The sequence below is a fragment of the Lithobates pipiens genome, unplaced genomic scaffold (assembly GCF_037356315.1).
Source record: "Lithobates pipiens isolate NorthernLeopardFrog02 unplaced genomic scaffold, aLitPip1_a1.2 Scaffold_19, whole genome shotgun sequence".
NCBI lineage: Eukaryota > Metazoa > Chordata > Amphibia > Anura > Ranidae > Lithobates > Lithobates pipiens.
Window position 1 is genome coordinate 32,135,325 of NW_027507764.1, and position 13,353 is coordinate 32,148,677.

A 13,353-nucleotide genomic window follows, 5' to 3' on the forward strand; every position below is an offset into this window, starting at 1 on the left:
AATGTGTATCAAATTTGTTTGATACACTTCAATAGTGCTCGTTTGTTTTTTGTTTTTGGCAGGGAACACAAAGAAAACTAAAACCAGATTCAATACCAACAAGTTTTATGGAAACCTCTCAAAAGAAATCTTCAGAAAATAAAATCGAAAAACAGACTAGACAAAATGATCAAATTGGATTTCATGACGGCGGGAACTGCAAAATCGTCGTTAAGCAGCACAAGATGTACATGCCAATGTCATCAACTAACACAATGAAAAAATGAACAATGCTGGCACACAAATAGGCCTTTCCAATTTCCCAATGGCTGATTCCAAAGAAAGTTATTCAAAACTAGTGACTGCAAGATCTAGAACTTTGGATCATTCCTATCGCAGTTCTGATGAAGGTTTAATGACACCCCTTTAGGTGTCAACACCAATAAGTCATACTAAAAATCTAAACACGCAATTGACTTTAGAAGCTAAACCATTGATGCCACCATCACCTTCACCATCTGTCCTGTCCACTCGTTTGCAAACACAAAAGTAAAATAAGTCACTTTTTCCTGTTAGATATTGAAAGTCCACAAATTGGAACCAAACAAAAATTAGGGTATTATGAGGACCCACGCTTTCACAAATCTGATTTTGATACCCCACAAAAAAGTGATATAAAAGTTTAAGTGTAGAAGAGAGACAAGCAGAAGAAACACAACCAGAAGAAAGACAACCTTATCCTCTTTGGTAAAATACATTTTTTGTGTTGTTGTTTTCTAAAGCAGTTTGATAAATTGCTTTGTAAAATGTGGTGTCCAGACCAAGATTGTATTTCTGAAATTACCAAAATAGAGAAACAAATAATTGGCAAAATGGTTTGGGTCTATTCCACCTTTGCTGGTTTACATTGCGATAAGTTGTGGGAAAGCCAGACAAAAATTAAACACTATGTAGCGGGTACCATTTTACTCTCTGGTGAGATATGTTTATGTGGAGGCGGTTATGCCAAAGCTCAAGAAATGTTGAGATCTTTGGGCATTCATCATATAATAGAGCTCAAAATCAATATATGTTTCCAGCAACTGACTTCAATTGGAAAGAAAATAATACCAATGTTATAAATTAATTGTCTGGCAAACCAGTATTTCTGGTAGGGGACGGTCAATGTGACAGCCCTGTTTTTTGGCTAAATATCCCACCTATACTTTCATGGATCTCTTTTCCAAAAAAAAAAAATGGTGGACTTTGAGTTAGTGCAGGTGTCACAAACTACTTTGTTAGTTGCTATGGAGAAATTTGGTTTTACAAAAAGTCTAGATCACATAATTGGCAAAAATTTAGATATTCAATTTGTGGGAACAGATCGACACAAAGACATTAAAAAATGAATGCCAAAATATGAAAAGGTTAATCAATTTGACATTGTGAAAAATTTTGAGAGAGAAAATTTCTGCAAATTTCCCCCCCAAAAAAAAATAATCATCCAATTTTGCCCTGGATTGGACCCATACTAAACCATTTCTATTGGTGTAGCAGAGCTTGTGAAGGAAAGGAGGATGATTTTAAAGAACTTTGGGAGTCTCTGCCACATCATGTAGTAAATGTCCATGTATGGAAAATTGGAGATATAGAGCACACATGCTTGCACAAAGAAATACATGGTGATTCTCCGATTGTTCCCCAGTTAACCAAAAAACACACCTGCATTTCATGCATTGTCCACAATTGTAATGGATGCCCGATTGGAAAAGAACATGAAAAGTCTCACTTTGTCAGACAAGTATTATAGAAACATATATCACAGTATGATTCAAAAATATCGTCCAAAAATAAGTCATTATAGATTTGATTCTATGGAGGCCAGAACCAAATTGGCAGCATTGTGCCACAATCATAATGTGATATATAAACCTGCTCTGACAAAAAAAAAAAAGTGGTGAAGAAATTTGGGTTGAATATTTAGAGTTTCCCAGAGGAAGAAAAAAAGTGGATAGTGTTTAATGTATTTAAAAAAAAAAGAAATGGATAATGAACATTCAATCAAACATGATTTCCATTATAGAGGGCACCATAATTAGTTCTTGAAAAAAAAAAAAAATATTGAAATGCCGAAAAACATTGCTCATGTTGAAAGGCCAGAAACAAGTGTTGCTGTTAAAAAACATATGACAGATTTCCCTACTGTTGATATATAATTTGGAAGTCCAGAAGGGTCAAAATTGAGACCTTTGTCTAATAGTAAAACATCTTCTGCTGACAATGTGTGGGGTAGAGAGGTTAAATATGTTTACGGTTCAGGCAGTTTGTGTCTCTCCTCTTGTGTCTATTTTTTTATTTTTTTTTGGTCAGGTGGGTGGTATTCACTAAAGACTTTGGAGTGATCTCATGGTTATCAGCAGTATTGCCGGAGGTAGACTGATGGTGAGACACTGCCTCAATGGGAAGGTTAATAACAATGACAGATATAGAGGTGGGTAGTGTATTTGATGGTTGGATAGTAACACTGGTAGAACATCCTTCTGATGTGGTGGATATACAGGTATATAAAGAGGATGTTATAGGTGGATTGTCCAAAAACATTTTTTGTTTTAATGGGATCTAGGCTTTTTTTTTTTTTTTTCCCTTGGGTGAGTTGCTAAAGATACAATACAGAGTAGCTAGACACAGAAGCCCATGGTGGAACCTCTGTGCACAGATGTGCAGCACCAACCAAGACTTCAGGGTTTGCAGAACTGGACACAGATTCCAGGATAATTATTTGGTGGTGAGGCGATGGGGTAAGAAGAGCCCCAAGCAGGGCCGGTGCTACCACTAGGCAAACTAAGCAGCTGCCTAGGGCGCCCGGCCACTGGTGTTCCCACTCTCTTCTCTCTGCAGAAAGCAACTAAGTCTCAGCATCAGCAGACAGTCGCCGCTCCATTCGCACATAGTGTCAGAGGCACAGCTGCGACGGAGGACTGTGTCTGTGTCCCGCTTCCTGAATGAATGGAAGCAAGCAAACATTCATTGATGGGTGCTGGTGAGACTGCATTTGATGGGCGCTTTATTAAAAAGGTGGGGTATACATGGGCAGGGAAAAGGGGGTGGAGCCAGGAGGTGGCAAAATGAGGTTTTTCCTAGGGCAGTGATGGTGAACCTTGGCACCCCAGATATTTTGGAACTACATTTCCCATGATGCTCATGCACTCGGCAGTGTGGTTGAACATCATGGGAAATGTAGTTCCAAAACATCTGGGGTGCCAAGGTTTGCCATCACTGGCCTAGGGTGTCAAAAATCCTTGCACCAACCCTTTCCCCAATGGAGACTGGAAGGGTCATACACCCACAGTGGTAATCAGCAGAAGGTATCTGCAGGCATATGAGGACTGATGAAGAAAGATGGTGTGGTATAAAATGGCAGAAAGTTATAACCATCCAAATTGTTAAATGTGGAAATGTGAGGGGTCTCATGATAATGTCTCAGTACATCTACAGAGATTTTCAACAAACATTCACAATACTCTATATTCCAAGTGATGCTTATCTTGAAATATTTATATATTAATGCACAGATTTCCTGAGGAATACTTTTTTTTTTATGTGTGATCAGCCTAATAAAGTATAACTTTGGAAAGCCAGGAAAGCTTACTCAAAGGCCTTTACTAAGTCAGATGTGCCATAATAAAATTGCCATGGAAAGATGTTCTGGATGAAGCTGGTGCAACGTGATCAGATCAGAATTATGGAGTTTATAAGAAGGAGAAAATACATGTGTCTTAGTTCAGAACAGTACAATATTAGACTTCTAATATCCAGAGCAAGTGTTGGACCATAAAATGAGATCAAAAAATATAGAGTATGGAGGTCCCTTCCTATCCTGAGATTATCATGTAAATTTGGCATTTCCTGAGGGCCACAGATGGACCCTACTAGTCCCAACAATGGAGGTTGGCTTCCATAAACATTGGTCATTGTGATGGAAACAGTAGGAGCAGCCACACCTCAGCCAGGTATTCTACCTCCTCTTTACCATATCAATTCACAATCCCATCACCATCAGATAATCAGTCCTGTCCTGAGTGTAACATTTCTCTATCTAGCTGCAGAATATAGAGAGTCGTTGTCAAAAGTTTGAAGCAAAACCAAAAAGTATTTTTAGTAATTAATCCAATCCCAGTTGGGTTGAGGTGAGCTAAAGCAAAATCAAAGATGCAATCTGATTATCTATATGTATATATAAAGCAATTGTGTCTTGTTTCTTGTACATCTGATCATTTTTGTAAGATTAAGATGTAACAAAAAAAACTTTTCTTTTTTTTAATTGCTAGCAGGTAGGTTGTTATGGCAGAAGAGACTCCATATAGTGGAAGTTCTTTCCTTGCCTACTATTTTTTTTTTCCTAATTGTACACTGACTGTCGCACAAAGCAGTTTGACATGCAAACTCTCTACATGACATGGCTAAGTGCTGGGACATAATTATATCACACCTGGTCAGCCAATAGAGAAAGCTAAAGCCTCTGTACCCAGAAAAACAGGAGGAGGTGCCAATGGATCAACTAGGTAGAACATAGGGGTTGCATGAGATGAGGTCTGCCATAATGTGCCAATATGATGTACATATGTTCCCATTATGGAAAGAGCCCTGGGGGCCCTTGTATTTAGTACCCTTTAATCTCTATACAATTCCTTATCAATCATTCACAATATTCTGCATTCAAAGTGATGCTTATCTTGAAATTCTTGTCTTTAAAGAACTCCTCAGGAAATCAGTGACCACCCTTATAAAAGTATAAGCCAGGAAAGCTTACTCAGGTATTCACTGAATTTGCTGTACTATAATAAAATCACCATGGAACAATGTGCATGAAGTTGGAACAACATGATCATATCAGAATTAGGCACTTTAATATTGTACTGTTCTGAATTAAGACTCATTAATTGTCTTATTATTATAGACTTCTTATAGCCAGAGGAAGTGATGGACTATATAATGAGATGCACAAATATGGACTTTGGAGGGCCCTTCCTATCCTGAGTTGATCATGTAAATTTGGCAATCCCTGAGGATCACAGATGGACCCCACCAGACCCAACAATGGAGGTTGGCTTCCATAAACAAGGTCATTGTGATGGGAACAGTATTGGCAGCCACACCCCATCCAGGCATTCTACCTCCTCTTTACCATATCAATTCACCATTGAGGTGCTAAGTTATGTGCTGGGTGTGAAAGTTCTCTCTGTATTCCGTAGATATTCATTGTTGAATATTTTTAGCAAAACCAAAAGGGGCGTTTTTAGCAGATAACACAAAACTCAGTTGTACTTTTTCCTCTTGATTTCTTCTTCTATGTACATACATGACCAAGTTTGGGTGGTCTTGACGTGCTTGACGCAAATCATGTGACATTTGGGCGTTTGCTTTGCCGGCTGGCTTTTCTTAACGCTGATTTGACCTTTGTGTTTGTGAGTATGTTTTTTATTATGGAATAAAAGATTTTGGTTTATGGTTTTACGCTATGGGAGTCTTTGCTTGCCTTTTATGAATGGTCCAACCACGTGAAAACGAGTTGATGTTCCTGTGTGGTGACCTCTAAGATTTCTGATATCCAAATGCCTTTCTGATTCTGGGATTTGGTAAGCGCGCATTTCTACCATTTATCAGCACGGTGTTGGTGAAGGAAATTTTCTCTTTTGCACCCGCATAGGATTTCTTGAGAAGAAACACTTATGATCATTGGACTGTTATGCCCACAATTACATCTTGATGAAGAACTGGTTTTCTTATATATAATTTTTGAACACTCTATTCATAATATCTCTGATTGTTCACAAAAAATTTCTGTGCACTTTATCACTGTATGCTCATGATTACATCTTTATGAGGAACGGTTGTTTATATATAATTTTTGAGCACTTTTTATATATATTTTTGTACACTTGATTATTATATGAGTTATAGAGTATATTTTTATAAATCACTTAGTTGGGTTTTTGCATTAGAATTTCTGAATAGTCATAGAACATATTATTTTGTTATAGGTTATATATATATATATTTTAGATTTTTGTAAATTGCGAGCGCGGTTGAAATTCCTGATTTATATGCTTTATAGATGTGTATCACATCGTATCAATCGCAGCCTTTAGATATTTAGACTGACTTTTGAGAGATTTCTTTAGCGCAGTTTTCTTTTTCCCAAATTTACATACATGACCATACCCGAAAATCAACAATAATCGACTAGGAACTAAAACTACGTAGCAGAAAACGAATGTGCCAACACCATTATTATTGTTAGACTTGTTTGATATTTGTCTCAGTGGATTGAATCCTATTTAAGTTATGTCGGTTGGCCTTGGCCTCTCCTAGTTTTTACTTTGACAAGATTTAAAAATCTGTTAATGTAATGATGGAATTTTGTCATTTTTCAGTACTTAAGTGATAACCTATGAGTCGCTAACAGCTTGGATTATTTTGTTACCTTTCTCCATCAACGTTAATACCCCATATTGTTATGCTAAATATACCGAATTGTAAACACAATTTATTTTTATCCAATAAAAAATTATTTGTGAAAAAAATACATACTTTTTTGGTTAAGGAACCCCTAGCAACCTCTGGAGGAACCTTATAGATACATGGAACCCTGGATGTGAAAAGCTGATCTAGACTAGTTCTCTTCTCCTGGGAATTAAGTTTCCAGCAGTTAAAGATATTAAGAGTCTTTGCCAATAAGGCCATTCTGTAGTGGTTTTCCATGTATGATGATTTTTTTTTTTTTTTTTTTTTAGTATTCAGAAGCAGCAACATTTTTAAAAGTTAATTGTTTTTGAAGGCATGATCTACCAATTTGGCATCCTTGTCTCAATACTTCATTTGTCATTCACCCCAAACATCATGTCAGTATGATAGTGAAGACATGATCAGTATTATTATTTTTGATGAAATCTCTAGAAATAAGTCCAGACATGGCAGCTCCAATAGTCCAATCCTGACAAGTCCTTTTAATCTTCATGAAGATATGTTCTTCTTTTTCAAAAAAGTACCCTTTTAACTAAACCCATTGGTGCATATTATTATTAGAAATAAGACCTAATTACAGCCGTTACATTTTTTTTTCCTGAATAAATATCTGGTTAGTACTCCATCATGTATTAGTTATTCAAACTAGAATTGCATATACATATATATATATATATATATATATATATATATATATATATATATATATATATATACACACACACACACATACACATATATACATATATACATATACACACACATAAACATACATAGATATATAAACTAAACATGTCTCCACATTAGAAACTTTTTTTTTTTTAAGTTGTACAAAGTTTTAAAATTAAAGTATTTGGGTTTCAGCATGTTTAATCTCATCACTTGTTCTCTAGAAAACCTGTTTATATGCAGATTGGCAAGAACAATGTGGGGTTATTTACACATCATTTACATAAGTCAGCCAATGGAAATCCTTCATGCTCTGCCTTCCCCGCCCATCTCCCTTGTATAAAGTGGGACTGTCCCTCCTCTGATCAGTGACTCTACTTACAGAGATTTCAGTATACTCAACTTTTACAGCCTAGCTGGAGATTTGGTGACAGAATATACAGAAAATATACAGAAAAAGAAATTACAACTTCATCACAGCTTAATCCCCACCACATTAAAAGGTAAGGTCACTTTCATCCAATCCAATCAATGGAACTTTATATTTTCATGAACATGTTGATAGTAAATCTCCAAAGATGTATGAGGTATGTAATAAATATCTAAAAAGCCTATATATGAATAACTGAGAAAATGGGCAATGGGTTGAGGTTCAGGACAGGATAAGATGTAATACAATGTATACAGAAGACAGGATAGACATCGGAGGCTTGTCATGATCACCCTGATGAAAAAAGTTATTAGAAAAAAATGAGACTGTAATTTATGTGATGTAATATGAAGGGTAACATGTGTTTTGGTGGCCAAGTAATGTATAATTCATCTAAGATTCCTCCAATCTGTACAAAAAAACAACAATGCCTTGAAAATGATTAAGGTTTAATGTACACAGAATGTTTTTTATAACCTCTTCTGAACAATTTAACTTGACAGATAGTAACCCATGTTTAAACTGTCCGTTTTGCTGTGTTAACATGCCGTGTTTTCCCATGATTGCGTTTAGAAGCGTTTGAAAAAAAATAATAATAATAATAATAATAATAATAATAATAATAATTATATATATATATATATATATAAAAAAAAAAATCAAACTAGCCAGAAATTAACAAATGCCTGCAGCTTTGGCTCTTGGAATGCCTCTAAACTCAGCGTTTGAACTAATTTGTCTTCTTTCCAAAAAAAGACCTCTCAGCTCAACTGCCTAGAAGTGACTGTAAATGAACCTGTGTACATCTACTGATGTAACAAACATATCATACTTACCTCCACTGTGCACTTCGTTTTGCACAGCATGGCCCCGATCCTGCTGTTCTGGGGTCCCACACTCCTCCCCGCAATAGATAATCCCCTTGGGAAGCTCTCTCCCCAGGAAGGTACCTTGTGGGCGCACTCCGGTTTCATACACTTTGCATCCATAGACACAGAGTGCATGTCTTGATCCCGAGCCCCGGGTCATTTGGATTTAATTGACAATAGCGTGAGGAAATGGCTGTACAGCTATCAATCTGTCCAATGAAGACCTGAGAAGACCGGGCGGAGAAGAGCTGAGAAGCCAGCACATTCTTGACGCAGGACTTTTGAGGGCTCAGGTAAGTAAACCGGGGGGCTGGGGGGCCTGTAACCATCAGATGTTTTTTCACCTTAATGCATAGCATGCATTAAAGGTGAAAAAAACGGAAGGCTTACAACTCCTTTAAGGAAGTATCAGTAATATCTTGTTATGGCCTTTAGTATGGCCACTGCGGTCTTCCATTGAGCAGAAAGGTGTCCGTTTAAGAAGCAGTGAAAAAACAGCACCAGAAATTCACTGAAACACCAAGATGTCAGTTTATTGAGCAGTGATAAATGATCGCTGCTCAGTACATGGACAGATGGCATGGTTAATTCTAATAAAATAAAGAGTCCCTCTACATAATATTTTATTTATATACATTTATATATGACGGGGGGGGGGGCATGGTTACTGTCTTTGCAGGTCTGATCGAGGTAGAAGTTAATAATCTCTTTCCTCCTCAGATCCCCCCGGGATTCTGTCTTCACTCCCCGATTCTCCACCTCTGAGTTAGTGAATCGGGGAGAGTGACTTCTGACACAGATCGCCAGTGAAGTGCTCAGATCACAGCTTCATAAACTGGCCATTTCTGTGTCTGTCAATGAGGATTCTCAGTGTGTGGAGATCATCAGAGGGAGAACATGTTCAAACACGTTTTTTCCCCCGATTATGGCGATTTCATAAACAGTTTATGGACTGTGATCAGTTGCGATCCTCTGGATCACCACCGTTTACTGCTTCATAAAACAGACACCAAAAGGTGAAACCACCATTTTCCATATTTTACATGATAGTTTTGATTACAATTACACTTTCTTACCTGGCTGAGCTCTGTGTTCCTCCTCCTGACTTTATATAAGGAAACTGGAAACTCTGCTTTCTTGTTGCCAACCAGCTATGCCGAGTATCTCTTGTAGGTCATCCTTATGGTATGTTTTGTCTTTTCATGGCAGCGTCTGCCAGAAATATGAGAGTCACCAAGATATTTCTGGCAGCAGATACACATTTCCATCAATACCGGCCAATGTATATTGCATCCCTTTGCCCGGGGATAATTGGGAATTAAATTAGTATTTTTACCATCAGTTACTATGAGGGCCCCAACACACAACTGGTCTGGTAACTATTGGATACTGTATATCCTGCCACTTATTTATGTATTGCTATATGTCTTGGCTTTTACATTTGTTTCTGAATTTGATAAAGTTGTAACCTTGCTTGATATTTAGATCCTTGATCTATATATATAAAAAAAAAAAAAATAATATCTAAAGCCATCAAGCTGAACTCCAAGTATTTTAATTGAGTTTGAGCTCTCACTTTAGTGTCCAAACCTTTTCCCCCTTTTTTTGTTCATATAGATGTGAATGTCAATTGAGAATTTCATATTTATAGTCATATAACTACAGGTGACATGAACTATATTTGACAAATGTCTGAAGTTTTTCTTAAACAGAAAACACATTTTTGAATTATGTAACAGGTTCTCTCTTTTTTGCTCTCCAGGACACAATGGCCTCCGGTGCCCATGATGTGAAACGTGTTTTGGACAGCATGATCTCCTTCCATTCACAAAGACTACATCAGGTAGACGTACGGGAGCACTTCATCATTGTGAAGGAACTTGGAAAAGGAAGCTTTGGAAAAGTATTCCTGGTGAATGACAGGAAAACAGGTCAGTGAATTAATATAATCACAATTTCAACACCTTCTACAAATATTTATTTAAGAAAGCTTAAAATTTGAATTCACGTTTTGGTAAAATTATTTAGGGAACTAAGCATGGGGCTGACTCCTGGGATCAGTTATACAAATATCAAAATGTCTTGATGGGTTTATATCTGTCTGGAGGAACGTGAATACCTAGACAGGCTGTATTTGTATGCAGACCGTCCAAGATCACATGTGGTGCTGATTCTAATGATTTATCCGGGTTCACACTGCCCACAACTTCCAAGGTCAGACCCCAGCGTGACTTTAGCATGACTTGCATGTGACTTCTTTACCAGAAGTCAATGCAAGTCATACCAAAGTTGGACCAAAAGTAGTGCAGGAACATTTTTTCTAAGACGGAGAAACTCAAGTTGCATCAATTAGAACAGTTCCATTACACATAATGGGGTCCGATGCGACAAGTTACCCAAAGTCAGAGCGAATGTCACATCAGTGTGAACCGGGACTAAAGCAAACAGAAATCCAATGAATGAAAGGAATGAGTTAGGAGCAGTCAGGCTGGGGAGGCTATGATGCTAAATGTCTTCCAGCCAGGAAACGAGGTTGGATCTGTCTGGCTTGCTGAAGCTTCTAAAGCACATTGTGAGAATTGCAATTTCAGTAGAGCAGAGGTTCCTGTACAGCTGTCTGCTGGTAAAGCTGATGTTTAGCTTTAAATGCAGCTGATCTTATTACAATGTTTGAGATTTTCAAATGAACATAAAACATTGCCAGCTAAAATTCTCTTTATTCTTAATCTAACTTTTTTTTTTTTTTTCACAGGTCGAAGAATGGCTTTGAAAGTCATGGACAAAAGTAGAACCAGTCGGAAGTCTTTCCTACGAGAGTTCAGTGTTTCATCCCTACTTTCTTCTCATCCCAATATCATCGGGTGCTGTGAGATCATCTTCACCACCATCAACTGCTTCGTCTTTACCCAGGAACTGGCACCTCTTGGTGATCTGTTCTCCCTGATTGTACCATGTGTAAGTATGTTAAGATATAAGTAACTCTATACAAAACTTGGAAAAACATATTTGGCCATAAAGTATGAGTTACAAGTAAAACCTCCTTCCAGTCCTTTTGCAGAAATTTTCCTTAAATTCCTGTGCCAGAGATTCCAACAGGAAGTGAGAGGAAGCTCTCTTGGTTGACATTAGTACAGGTGTCCATGTTGGAGAATTTACACTTACCTTTTTGTTATGACAACTCCATCACTTTGTCTAAATGATTGGTGGTCCCTGGGACAGTTGATGAAAGTGGATATGGGAAAGGTATATACATACTGTACATATGACAATATAATCCATCTCTAATCTAAAACTTAAGGTATATTTATAACCATGCTTTTAACAGTTTCTGAAAACATATTCTGAATTTCTTTGTATATTCTCTCTATTGTATTTAACATCTAAAATAGTTTTTTGTTAACAGACGTCTTAGTTATTTTATTTTATTTTCTCTTTTTAGGTGGGAATTCCAGAAGATGCGGTAAAAAGATGTGCGGTTCAGATCTCCAATGCTCTGGAGTTCATGGTGGAGAAAGGACTAGTACACCTGGATGTGAAGCCAGACAATGTGTTAGTGTTTGATCAGAGGTGCCATTCCATAAAGCTCACAGACTTTGGCCTGGCTAAGGTCACAGGGACAGTGATTAGATCCAAATTTGGCAGCAAACCCTACAGAGCTCCAGAGATGTATGAAATTGCCCCTCCAGATGGACTGGCCGTAGATGGCAGCCTTGATGTGTGGGCGTTTGGTGTTGCCATCTACGTTCTGCTCACGGGGGCTTTTCCATGGCATGACACCCTCCCTGACGATGAAGGATTTAAAAGTTTTGTTGTCTGGCAGAAGAATTTTGAGGTGGATAATCCTCCTGAAGCATGGAGAGAAGTTCCCACCGGGATACGAAGCATGTTTATTTTTCTGTTGGCCATTGACTCTACTAAAAGAAGCCAGAGTGCGGAAGTCCTAAAATACATGGGTGAAATCTGGAAAGAAGAAACCCCAGAAAAGGATGAGAGTCCCATCGAAAGCATTCTTTATTTTTAATCAAAACTTTTTTTTTTTATTTGTTGGCGCAGCAAATAATCATACAGGTATATAGCAAACATTGACAGGGCCAAATACAGTAACAATCTGTCAAAAGCATACTATACATATCTTCAAATGTGACCACATATGTTGCAATGCACCATTACATAAACGTTAAAAAACTTTTAGCACTCAGTTGGACAATCTGCAAATCAGGACACGGTCTTTTTCTTTTTTCTTTCTTTTTGCTAACAGGTTTTGCTAAACCAAGTGTTTAACATAACAAAACTGAAATGTTTAACTGTTTTCTCCTCCCTTCTCCCCCAACCTCTCCTCTCCATTTCTTCATTTACTTTTTGCATTTTAAGAGTCACAATAGTCTATCCATAACTAGCGGTGGGGGGGGGGGCGAGAGCCATGGCTGCCAGATGGTTTCAAATTTGGTCATGGCATTCCTATGACGATAGGCCAGTTGTTCCCTAGTTAGGAGTGAGTTTAAATATACAATCCATAGTTTCCCTGTAGGTACAGTAGGTGCCATCCAGTGTCTAGCTATAACCTTTTTAGTCTAGTAATCATAATGTACATTTTCCTCTGATAAATCTCTTCATCAATCGCTCCCAATAGATATACCAGAGGGATGGAGGGCACCGGTATCTTAACCAGCCTGGAGATATTCTGTGCCCAATACCTTTTTAGCTTTGGACATCGTCACAGCATGTGAATGAAATCACCTTGCTGTGTTTTACATTTTGGACATGGAGTGAATCCCTCATGCCCCGTGTATATAGTTTCATTGTCATCCAATAGGCTATCGCAACTGTTTATTCTGCATAGAACCTATGGGAGGCTGAGATAGAAACCATAGGGATTGTTTCCAATGCAATGTCCCATTGAAC